This window comes from Myotis myotis, unplaced genomic scaffold (genome assembly GCF_014108235.1).
Source record: "Myotis myotis isolate mMyoMyo1 unplaced genomic scaffold, mMyoMyo1.p scaffold_m19_p_2, whole genome shotgun sequence".
Taxonomy (NCBI): Eukaryota; Metazoa; Chordata; class Mammalia; order Chiroptera; family Vespertilionidae; genus Myotis; species Myotis myotis.
Window position 1 is genome coordinate 146954220 of NW_023416324.1, and position 12348 is coordinate 146966567.

General features: G+C 39.5%; 1 protein-coding gene across 1 annotated transcript in view; it reads right to left on the reverse strand.

Annotated features, from left to right (window-relative positions):
• Positions 1-12348, reverse strand: part of MORC1 (MORC family CW-type zinc finger 1) — a 136686-nt gene that overhangs the window by 25485 nt on the left and 98853 nt on the right. The gene's annotated exons all lie outside the window — the stretch shown is intronic.

The window sequence follows — 12348 nt, forward strand, 5'->3', positions numbered from 1 at the left end:
ACAAAAACATAAGACGTAGCATTGGGTGCAAAAACGACCTTGAACATCAGTGCCCGCACCAAAGGAGAGACCACAGCATTGCCCAAAGTACAGTTTTACGTGTATGTTATGAAGGGTGACAATCACACGTGTTGTAGGAAATTATTGTGGCATGCATCACCAGGATGAATGCATTATAAACTGTCATATTTACTTCTATCATTTCTTTAAAGGGATGTTTACATTCTACCCATCTTTGCACAGATATTTTCAAAAATCCATTATCTTGCATAGGTGTAATAATGACTGCAACAAATGAGCCAAGTATTTGATTCACCAGGAGCAACAAAGGAGCCTCTGCTATTTGGAAGAGGATCATCACACCTCCCGTTGGTACAGAGCAAGCAGAGTATTAGCTAAACAGCAGTGCAATGAAAACTCTGGGGAGGTTGGAGCCTGGGGTCTGAGGCCCCAAAGCATGATGGGGAAGAAGATGGGGATGGGGATGGTGAGGGAAGACACACCTTACCTTTTGACAGAATACAAGAAAATCTGTCTAAAAGGCGCTATAAAGCCTTAATGTGTTAAATGCAAGGGCCAGGAGTGTTGGTGGCACCTGAGTGAGCAGATGTGTATGTGTGATGCTGGGAGTGGGGGGGCACAGCGTAGGTGGGAGACCTGTGGGGTGGCATATAGAAGCCAGGTCATCACTTCGGGAATCCTCTATGACCCATTCAGCAAGGCTCACACAAAACAAACTTACATTTTTGGAATGTATTTCTTTGGGAGAGGGTGAGAGAGTTCATGTCTTTTAGAAAAATAGACCTAGAATGCGCCCCACATTATGTATTTTTGTGAATCTGTGAGAAGGGGGGAACAGGCAGTAGAAAAGAAAAATGGCAAAGGCAGAGGTAAAGCAAAGCTCCCATCTGCTGCTTGATCTGAAGACACCTGAACACACACCAAGACACAACCATGCTCCCTTCCATTGCCTGGTGGAAGGTGGAGCTGTCGGTTTTCTGAGCTCGCCCACTGTGGATGTGTTTCTATCTCATGCCTCTCCACCATGCTGAACAAACGTGGGAGGCGGAGGCTCTCAACCCGCCTTCTCTCCCTTCCCAGGAAATGCATGTGTGTCAGAAAGCAGGTGAAATGGGCACACATGCAGCCTAACAGCGACAGAACGGAGGCTGTCCAGCATCACCGCTTTCTAGTTTACCCAAATCCAGGGAAAGAAAACCTTGTAGGCAGAGGAAAATAAATAAAACTGACGCTAAGCTACTTTTGTGTGTTTAAAATATTTTTGTACTTATACTGTAAATAAATTCATGCTCCGGGAAGTAAATAAAATACATGTATTTTTAAAAGTTCATTTTGCGAAATGGCCTTAAAATGTACCTTGTTTATTTCTGATGTATCATAAAATTTAAAGGTTTCTTTTGATGTGCTGATATTTAAGGAAAATCTATATACTTTGTTAAGTGTTTCTCACTTTGAAGTAAATATGTTTTGACCAGTTTATAAGCCACATGAACTCTTTCCCACAACGGTTAGCAGCAACCACAAGATAAGCTTACAAGAGGAACTATATAATGCCTTAAGTTATAACCACTTTGTTATCATCTATGATGATCCTGCTTAGGATGTGTTCCATTTTCTTTAATGAAAATCTTTCTTATGATTAAAAACAGATAAGATGGAAGCAGCTAAGATTAATAAAAATGACAGCACTCCCAGCTAGGAACTTCTGTTGCTGGTGCTATTAACACAGTTTCATAAAATTATTTTTGCATTTCATTGTTTAGTCCTCTGCTTTGAGCTCTGCCTCTTGAAGGCTGATTTCATGAAGATCAGATATGTCCCTTTTCCCCCAAAAATGTTACTTATACAAAGATCTGCCATCTCTATCGCAAGAATGAGTTCCTTCTTTTCCTTTCTAGTGTTTTCTTTATTCTTTGCCGTAGGAATGTTTAAAAGATTTTGGATGAATAATTCACAGCCTACAGTATTTTCTTTTACATAACACAATGTAAGTCTCTGAGTTCCTGGATGCTCCCTTCTATGACAATGTACTGTGGTTTTGAAGGTCTGAATGTCTTCCAGCTGAGACAAGGAGACAGGCAGGTAGCTGTCTTCATCAAACACTATTTGTGTACTTTGCTATTTATAAAGCTCTTTCATATATATTACTCCATTACAGGAATGTCTGCAGCCTGTACGCTTACCTCTGCAGTTTAGGGATATTGTTTTCCTAAAATTTCACTCAGTCATGAAATAGATAACACCTCCCACACAGTAAATGAGTTTATAGTTAAGTCTGAACAAGGGGCTTTCAATACCTTAATTAAAATTACGTTAACAATGAGCAGAGTGGAATTGTCAGTCCCCAAGGAATGCAATGGATTGGCATCATAGCCAAACCTCAATTTTGTGAAGTATCTGTTTAACAGGATAAATACATCATAAATAAGTTAGGGAAAGAACAAAAGAACACACCACAGTCAGCTGTGTAACCCTTATCTGATTCAACTGATGTCAAGGAAGCTTAAGGACTGATTGGTTTTACTTTGCCTGGTTTCTTTCCTTCTATTTCTTTGTCCCTCAACCCTCTACCCCAAGCATTTATCATCATCGAGGACCCATGGAGGCTCCCAGACCAGTAAATGCCTTTCTGTAAAACGCAAAGACCCTTTCTGTTTTCACTCTTCCATAGTTAACATTGTGTTCTAGGCTCCTCCCTTTCTGTCATTAATTTATTCAATAAAATCGATCCCCAGTCTGGTCAGATACTGTTACAGTGAAGAGACAAAGTACTGCCTTTTTGGAGCTTATTTTCTAGTGAAGGGGGGAAAAAGATATGAACTCAATAAAAAAGATAGATATGTAATACAATATCAGGTAATGTAAATTCTGTGAAGAAAAGCAACGCAGGCTCGAGAAAGGTATGTCATTACAGAGCCCAGCTGCTTCTGGGCCTCTCTGTTCTCATTCCACGCCCTCATTTCTCCTCACTAGACACTTTGCCAAGCATCCAAGGAGCCTCCTCTCGCAAGGTTATTAATGTATTTGCTGTTATATGTTTGTTCTCCTAATTTCCTTCTAGTCTTTCCTCAAACATCCCCTCTTGATAAAAAATTGAACCTCACCGTCACCACTAATGCTGGCACTTCCTATCTGCTGCTTCTGCTTTATTTTGCTCCTTAGTATTTATCATTACCTGCCATGCAACGTATTTTACTTATTTATCTTGTCCACTGTCTGATTGTCCCACTAAGAAGGGAAGCACCATGAAGACAGGGAGAATTGTCCATTTTTTTCATGCTGCATCCCCACCGTCTAGGACAGTACCTGACTCTTAATATACTCATAGAATTAAAAAAAAAGTTTCTGCTCTTTCTAGTACTGCTTCATTATCACATTTCATAACATGAAGAATCAATTCTTTAGACAAAATCTCCATGATTGAATATTCTTTCTCAAAATCTTCCTAGAGCTCCTGATGGCTCACTACCTCAAGTACAAACTCTTTATTTGGCTTTCAAAGCTCTTCTTGCCCTGGCCAGGTAGCTCAGTTGGTTGGAGCATCATCCCATACATCAAAAGGCCATGGGTTTGATTCCAGGTCAGGGACATACCTACCGAGGTTGTGGGTTTGATCCCTGGTAGGGCACATATGGGAGGCAACCAATCAATGTTTCTCTCTCATATCAATTTTTCTTTCTCCCTTCCTCTCTCTCTAAAAAATCAATAAGAACATATCCTTGGGTAGAGATTTAAAAAACAAAACAAAACTCTTCCCAATGAAATTCTAAGTTGTCTAGACATAACTCCCTTCTCTCTCCCTCTTCCCCCCTCCCCCACAGGTTCACTCTCTAGCTCTCCCTTTTCTTTCACAAGCAATTTCACTCTCTCAATTTTAATTCTTTACCCCCATCTTCTGGCCCATCCAAAAGACGCTGAATTTGTTCTCTTTAGAATTACAGAAGGGGATTAAAACAATATTTCTCTTAACACATAAAAATTATTTTCATTCTGTCACAAATCATCCCACTCATTCACATAACAACCTTGAGAGTAGGTAATAATTTATTATTCCCATTATATAGATAAGAAAACAGAAGACTGTACATCATAGGGAATATAATAAGTAATCCTATATAATAAAGAGCTAATATGCTAATTAGACCAAATAGCAGAACGACCGTCCAGACATCCTTCTGGATGAAGCCGGGCTGCGAGGGACTATGAGGGCTGGTCAGGGCTGCGAGGGCTGAGCCCCTTGCACGAATTTTGTGCATCGGGCCTCTAGTATTGTAATAACTATGTACAGTGCCAGGTGGGTACTGGAAATATGGGGGGCAGACACTTTATAAAGTATATGACAGTCGAACCACTATGTTGTACACCTGAAACTAACATAATATTGAATATTAGCTGTAATTAAAAAATAAGTAAAAACTCAATTGCATTAAAGACCTAAAAATGAAAGTCAAAACTATAAAATTATATACAAAAAGAAAACAGAAGATCAAAAGTTGATACCACTGACAAGTGGCATGTAGGTCTGTACTTGAACCTGGGTTGGTCTCTCAGAGTGTGGAGCCTGACTCATTCCATAACATACTGCTATCTTGTGGTTTTGTAAAACTGTTTTCCAACTTTCCTTCTCCTTAAGGCGAGGGACTTTTATATCTTACTTTATTTATTGTTTTTTTGGTGTCCCTCAAAATCTCTCACATTGTATTGTTGAATAAATTTGTCTTAAGTCCTTGGGGCAACTTTGGTTTGTATCTTGTAAAGAGGCTGGCTCTGCTCGTGAAATTTCTGATATCGTGAGCAACAATCACAGCATCATACCGGTTCATAGAAAGGAAATGGTAACATCACCAACCATGAAAACTGATTGAGAATTGGCCTGCTTTTAAAATTAAGGCAAAGTCAATAATCTGAAAGCATTTACTGCAATATCAATGTAGCTTCCCATTGAAAATATCTTAGAGGAATCAAAAAAGTATGTGTAGTTAGGGTGAATATAGCTGGTTCAGGGACTAGGTCGGCAGGTTATTTGCTTTTTTTTTTATCTTCTTCTGAGTTTACTGAGCCATTTTTCACTTTTATTGTCATCTAGCACTGATGCAAAAACAGAGAACTTGGAGTTGTTGTTTTTGGTTTTTGTTGTTATTTGTTTGGCCACAAACCTAGATGCTGAAAACTCATCAGCTCTTCCATTCGTTCCTCTGCTTTTATAAAATACCAAGAAGGTCCTATCAATGACCCTAGGAACCCGGAGGAGGTTGGTTGATGACTTTCTTGAGCCATAATCATTTGAAAAATGCCCAAATAGCTAACCAGGTATAATTGGTAAAGAACATAGCTCAGTTCTGTGATGGGAAGGTGGTTCCATCCACTCATTTTTTATACATATATCTTTCCTGAGCCCCAGAAAGTGCCACACTTTGGGTTAGACACTGGAGGTTACATCTTTCACAGGACATACCAGACACTCCATCGCCAAACTCTTACAATACATGTCAGTGGTAATCTGGTCATCATTTTTTAAAATGTCTTTAAATTGGGGAAATGAAATACATTTACCTGCCAGTCTGCTCTCAAGGCCAAGTGCAAGCCAAAAAAAAAAAAAAAGACCTGAGTGACCACAGATGACATAAGGGCTGGCATTATGCGTCCTGCTTATGAAACAGGAAGGTCTGACCTAACCTTAAACAACCACACCAGAGATATTCTCTCACTGTCTTAGCAATCTGAATTTGCCACTGACAGAGCAGTAACTGAAAAAATATTATTTTAAAATATGAGAAAAACACCCAAATACCAATATTTAGGAAAGAGGTAAATGTTGTTTCATATTACAGTCAGACATTCGAATGTCAACTTGGTGTATGTGCTCCACCAAGATGAATAAAAATGTGCATAGCAAAAAGTCAGTACTTTTACCACTGTGACTTGAGTCTCAGCAAACTATTCCCACCCAACTTCTCTAACTTACTGATGGTACTGTTCACTTTATTCCTCTGGTGTTCCTCAATTTTGAAGCTTTCTTCAAATTAATCATTTGTTTTCTTGACCATCTGTTGTGGTCTGGCAACCTAATTTTCCCAGTTGCCTTTCAGAACAGATCCCTTAGGACAGCGGTTCTCAACCTGTGGGGGTCGAACGACCCTTTCACAGGGGTCGCCTAAGACCATCCTGCATATCAGATATTTACATTACGATTCATAATAGTAGCAAAGTTACAGTTATGAAGTAGCAACGAAAATAATTTTATGGTTGGGGTTCACAACATGAGGAACTGTATTTAAAGGGCCAGAAGGTTGAGAACCACTGCCCTAAGAGGTCTCGTCTGTAGAGGCAGTTCTTATATCTCATCTGATGACATAACTTGAGACTGCTTGCCTGTCAGGATGCTTGGTCATCTTGTCCCATTGCTTCATTTTTATTTCTCCTGCTTCTATTAAGCATGCTGCAGTGACAGCTGATGCAGATGCATCACTTGGAGGGGCACTGGGGTGATGTGGAGCTCATATGCCAAATTTTGCCTGGAGTAAAGCTGAACTGCTGATTTATCACATGGCAGTGCGCCGGAGTTTTTCACGGAACTTAGACAAATCATTAATTACAACAGTACCACAGAGCACTGCTCCAGTAAAACAGAGCCGTAGCAACCTGTCCTCAGAGACCAATTCCCCTGACAAAGGCTGGTGCGTCTGTAAGAGGAGCTATAAAAGAATTTATACTCCTTCCTGTTGGGGGTTAACTGAGACAAGTGTGAACTTTACCTGTGGGTTTGGAAATGCTTAAGACAGAAATAGTTCAGCATATTCAGCGTTTGTTAAAAGAGAGAGCAGGATGCATTTTGAGTATGGAGAATGGGAAGAGGATTTTCTGAAGGCCAGAGGTCAGGTGACACTAGCTCATAAAAGGGGTCGGTGGTAGGTTATGACCACAAAGATGATTAGAATGATTATCATGGGCAAGGGGAAGACCCTCCCTCCCAGGAATCATCCTGGGATGATGGTCCTGATGACTGTCCTGTGACTTAGGCTGACTGGAAAGAGAAAAGCCAGGCCTCGAGCAGAAAAGAACTTCATTGTATAGGTCATATCTAGGGTGGATGGAGTGGGGAGGAGGAATGAGCTAAAGGGAAGTTAGCCTATTCTGAGCAAGGAGAAGATGATGGATTGATTAAAAATAAATAAATAAATTCAAGAATCCTGGCTGGAGAATGCCCATCTATAAAACTTGGAAAACCTGCCTGAGCCAAAATGTTGACTGTTAACCAACACAGTATATATCTGTACCTTGGAAGTCCTCACCCCTGAGTAAAGTATACTCCAACCTATCTGTGTGGAATGCGCTGGTCGAACCAATGCGGGGGACAGGATATGGATATGGACAGCAAAGAGGAAGGTCGTAATAAAAAGTGGCTAAGAAAGTGAGAGCTGAAGTCAAACAGATAAGGTTCAAGATGCCCACTGCTGGCAGTGTGACCCTGAGCAAGTTTATTTTCCTCATCTGTAAACGGGGGATGAAAAAAGAACTTACTACTCAGATAATCATTAAATTAGATAAATGCATGTGAAGTGCAGTACCTGAATTTCATCAGAGCTGCATTAAAAAAAGGAAAGGCTGCCTCCACTAAGACTCACCTGTGTGTGCACAAAGAGAGAATTTCAGAAAATACAACTTTACAGGGCCAGAGATCATCAATCTGGGTCACACTAGTTTCCCTGAAATGGGGAAGGGAACTGTAGCTGTGCTAACAAGATTGTGATAAAATAATGAAAGAAGTTTGCTGCCCGGCAGGGTGATAGCCCTACACACATCACCTCCAAAGGCCCGACTAGGAGGCATTTTGATGAGGATTAAGATGTCCTTTGAAAGAACTCTTCATTATTTTCATTACTGGTGGGGTTTTTATCATTTTTTATTTAATTTATTAGGTTGACACTGGTTAATAAAATTATATAGGTTTCATGTGTACCATTCTATAACACGTCATCTGTATATTGTATTGTGTGTTCACGACCCCAAGTCAAGTCTTCTTCCATCACAATTTGTCACCTTTACCCTCTACTATCACCACCACCCCTTTCCCTCTGGTAATCACCATACTGTTGTCTGTGTCTATGAGTTGTTTTATTTTATTTTGCTTATTTCCTTCACTTTTTTTCACCCAACCTTCCTCCCCTCGGACATTTGCCAGTCCCTTCTATGTATCTATGAGTGTTGCTATTTTGTTTACTTTGTTCATTAGATTCCACATATAAGTGAAATCATATGGCACTTGTCTTTTTCTGGCTGGCTTATTTCACTTAGCATAATACTCTCCAGGTTGATCCATGCTGTCACAAAAGGTAAGATTTCCTTCTTTTTTTTTTAACAGCCGAGTAGCATTCCACTGTGTAAATGTACCACAGCTTTTTTTATTTACTTGGACACCTGGGCTGCTTCCAAATCATGGCTATTGTAAATAACACTGCAATGAACATAGGTGTGCATATATTCTTTCAAATTAGTGTTTTGGATTTCTTTGGATAAATTTCCAGAAGTGGAATTGTTGGATTATAAGGAAGTTCCATTTTTAATTTTTTTTAGGTAACTCCATACTTTTTTCCATAGTGGCTGCACCAATCTGCATTCCCACCAACAGTGCACAACAGTTCCTTTTCTCCACATCCTTGCCAAAGTTGGTGTTTGTTGATTTATTGATGGCAGACATTCTGACAGGTGTGAAGTGATATTTCATTGCGGTTTAATTTGCATCTCTCTGACAATTAGTGACACTGAGCATTTTTTCATGTGTCTATTGGCCATCTATATGCTCTCTTTGGAAAAGTGTCTATTCAGGTCCTTTGCCCATTTTTTAATCAGGTTGTTTGGTATTTTGGTGTCGAGTTGTATCAGTTCTTTATAAATTTGGATATTAACCCCTTATCAGATGTATAATTGGTGAATATGCTCTCCCACTCAGTAGGTTATTATGATAACTTTATTAATCTCAAGAAAATGGCTGATGTTTTAACTGCATCCTAGTCAAAGGCTTCCAAAGCTCCAAATCACCTGCAAGGTCTGATCTAGAACACTTAGTACATGGACTTTGAAAATGAATGGCCTGCACTGGCTAAAAGGGCAAGTATAAATTAATATCAAAAAAGAAATAAAATGTTATGGAAGTGACACCAACAAAGTGTATGATCAGAAGCAACTGGAGGTGAGGAAAACGAAGAGAGAATGGTGAATGTGATACAAAATGTAGAGCAAAAAGAGACAAAAGTTAAAAATGACTAGAAAGCAAGGATTATCGCATTGGGAAAGAAAAAAATTAAAGAATGTGGGTTTTTACAAATAGCTTCAACAGACCGTAGGCCTGGAGAAAAGGAACATGAAGGGCAGTCAATCAAGAATTAGGGCAGTGGTTCTCAACCTTCCTAATGCCTTTGTACTGGGCTGCATATCTGGCACTTCCGCCAGAAGGGGTGCACTGTGCTGTCTGTTCCTAAAACACATAGATAGGAAGGTACTGACATCAGGCCAGGCCTTGAGATACGGTCTCATGGCCCCTTCCCAGCATGCAGGCCTTCTTTCTCAGAAGGCCGGAAGTCTCATTCCAAATTTGGGAGACAAAGGACTGGAAAAAGTATAAATAAAGAGAGTTGTCCTCCATATTGGGGGGCCCAGAATTTGAAAGACACATTTTTCTCTGGGCCGCCACAAAATTTAATAATAAAATGTAACTCTTGCAGTCGGCACTGCAGGTCAGCCTTTGCTTTGGCAGGGTGCTGTAGCTGTAGTCAGCTGGCCAGCTTAATAAAGGCTCTTAAATTTAAATTCTGAGTCGGTGGTCTATCTCGCTGAGTGAACCCATAACACCGTGACCCTTTAATACAGTTCCTCATGTTGTGGTGACCCCCAATTTCATTGTTACAAATTGAACATAATTAAAGCATAGTGCTTAATCACAAAAACAATATGTAATTATATATGTGTTTTCCAATGGTCTTAGGCGACCCCTGTGAAAGGGTCATTCAACCCCCAAAGGGGTCATGACCCACAGGTTGAGAACCGCTGAATTAGGGGAATGGGAAGAGGAAGACATTAGGAAAACAGATGAAACTGTTGTAACCCTAAGCCACAGCAGATGAGATGATTTGGGGGAATGAATGATTATAACATGGTGGAAATAATCAGCTATGGTCAGAGTCAACATAAATCTGAGAAGCAAACCATATTCTTATCATTTCACTTGAAACTGTACAACTGTCAGTCAGAAAGGCAGATCAAGGTGTGTCTGAAACTTGGAAGAAAAGGATATGAAATGAACTAACGTAGAAAAAAAATCCTTTCAAAAGACAGACATTATTAACACAGCAGAAGAAAGAACATGCTGCTAATCAGAATGGATCATACAACGTGAAAAAATACTCTCATAGGAGCACAGGTAGGCAGAGTGTGAGGGAGACGGACACACTGGCTGTTTTAACTGGAAGCCTTTTGAACATTCAGGCATATTGCTCACCAGCAACAGTCAGATTGCAGCTGGCTGGCCCACGAAGATTGGTGTAAAGGGAAAGAATGCCCAGTGTAAGGTCAGTCTGAGATTTCCAATTGCACTGAGGCTGTATTCATCTCCTAAATGACTAAAATGCCATTGTGATCTTATACAACAGTCTCACATGTTCAAATCATGGGAAATCATTCCCGTGGGATGAACTTTCTTCCGTGTGCTGAACATATAGTTCTGAGCCTGTTACACCTGAAAATAATAAGACCCTGGGTCCCAGCAAATTCATCAAACTAATAAAAACCACCTGGTTATGGGAGGGGGTGGAGAGTGCCCCGTGTAGTAGCTAATTGCTCTTCCTTTAGTAATAACCTCTCGTAGCACTGTTAGCCCTGAGTGCCTTCCTTCTTCAAATGGGACAGATATAGGTCGGAATTAAAGTACATGCACACACACATTCACACAGGCACCATAAATAGAAGATAACTGGGAAGATGACCAGGGGTTAAGAAGAATTATGTTTGATTTCTGAGTTTAAGAAAGTACAGATAGTCAAACACTCAGAATTATTTCCTACTGGGAATTACTGCAACTATGGCCAAATGGAGAAATTAGTATGCAACTTTGGATAATCCCTATTTATCCAAATTAACTGGATACCATGAGTTTCAAAACAGACTTCCTACTAGGATCACAGGGATACAAATAAATGATACCACATGCATACACACAAGTAACTTGAGAATTTGAGAAATATTACATAAAAGGACAAAAAAATTAATATAAATGTCATACCTAATCTATGAAAAGCACTAACTAAAAGCTTGGAAAGGTGACAAAGCAATGGCTGCATAAAATACAAGTCAAGATTTTGAAGATCCTGAAAAGCAGGTGGGTACAGCTATACCACATTTTGCTTCAAAGAGGTAAATAAAGTTGTCATTATTTACAATAGAAGTTGCAGTTTTCTCTTCCTTTTGGGCCTCTGATTAAATTTTGTTCTTTTTTCTTTGGAAAATAATTTGGTGGTTCCCTTTCTTCATATCCTGGATTTAGTTGTCCTTATTGGTCAAAAGGAGGTACTTTCCTGCTCCCTTTCACAAATCACTCCTAGCTCTTTTCAATATCCTTTCAATGGCTTCTTAAAATAATTCTAATTTATAGATGAAGTGATATGCTGCCTGGGAGTAATGGGGGCTGGGGGAGGTATGAGTGAAACAAGACTGGCCATGACTTGATCATTGTTGGAGATGAAAAATGGGCACATAGGAGTTGATTGTATAGTGGGGCCTTGACTTACGAGTGTCCCGACTAACGAGTTTTTTGAGATACCAGCTGTCTCTCGGCAGATTTTTTGCATTGAGTTGATAGAGTGATTTGAGCTAACGAGCTCCTTAACGAGCTCGGTCTCAGAACGAATTAAACTCGTAAGTCAAGGCCCCACTGTACTATGTTTTAAATTTTCCATAATGAAAAATTTTAAAAATAAAACCAATTATTATTAAGCCTTGTACTTTATGACAATGATTTTCTGCCAAAGGGATAGAAATTGGGCTAAAGTCAGAAGACTTTATTGGCTCATTTGTAACTGAAATCTAATCTATAATTCCAAATAGCATTCTGCAGTACCTTACCTAAAGACATGAACAATGAACCAAACCCTTTTCTAAATACTCTCATTTTGTTATCATGTCAAAAATAGCAACCATCTAGGTGACTATAGTTATTCTTATTTAAAGTTTAGCTATAAGCTTCTTGGAAATAAAGGTAAAAAGAGAACCATAGTAAGTAATAAAATTCATGTTCTGATAAAAAATATCAAATAGATTTTTTCCTGGCATTAAATT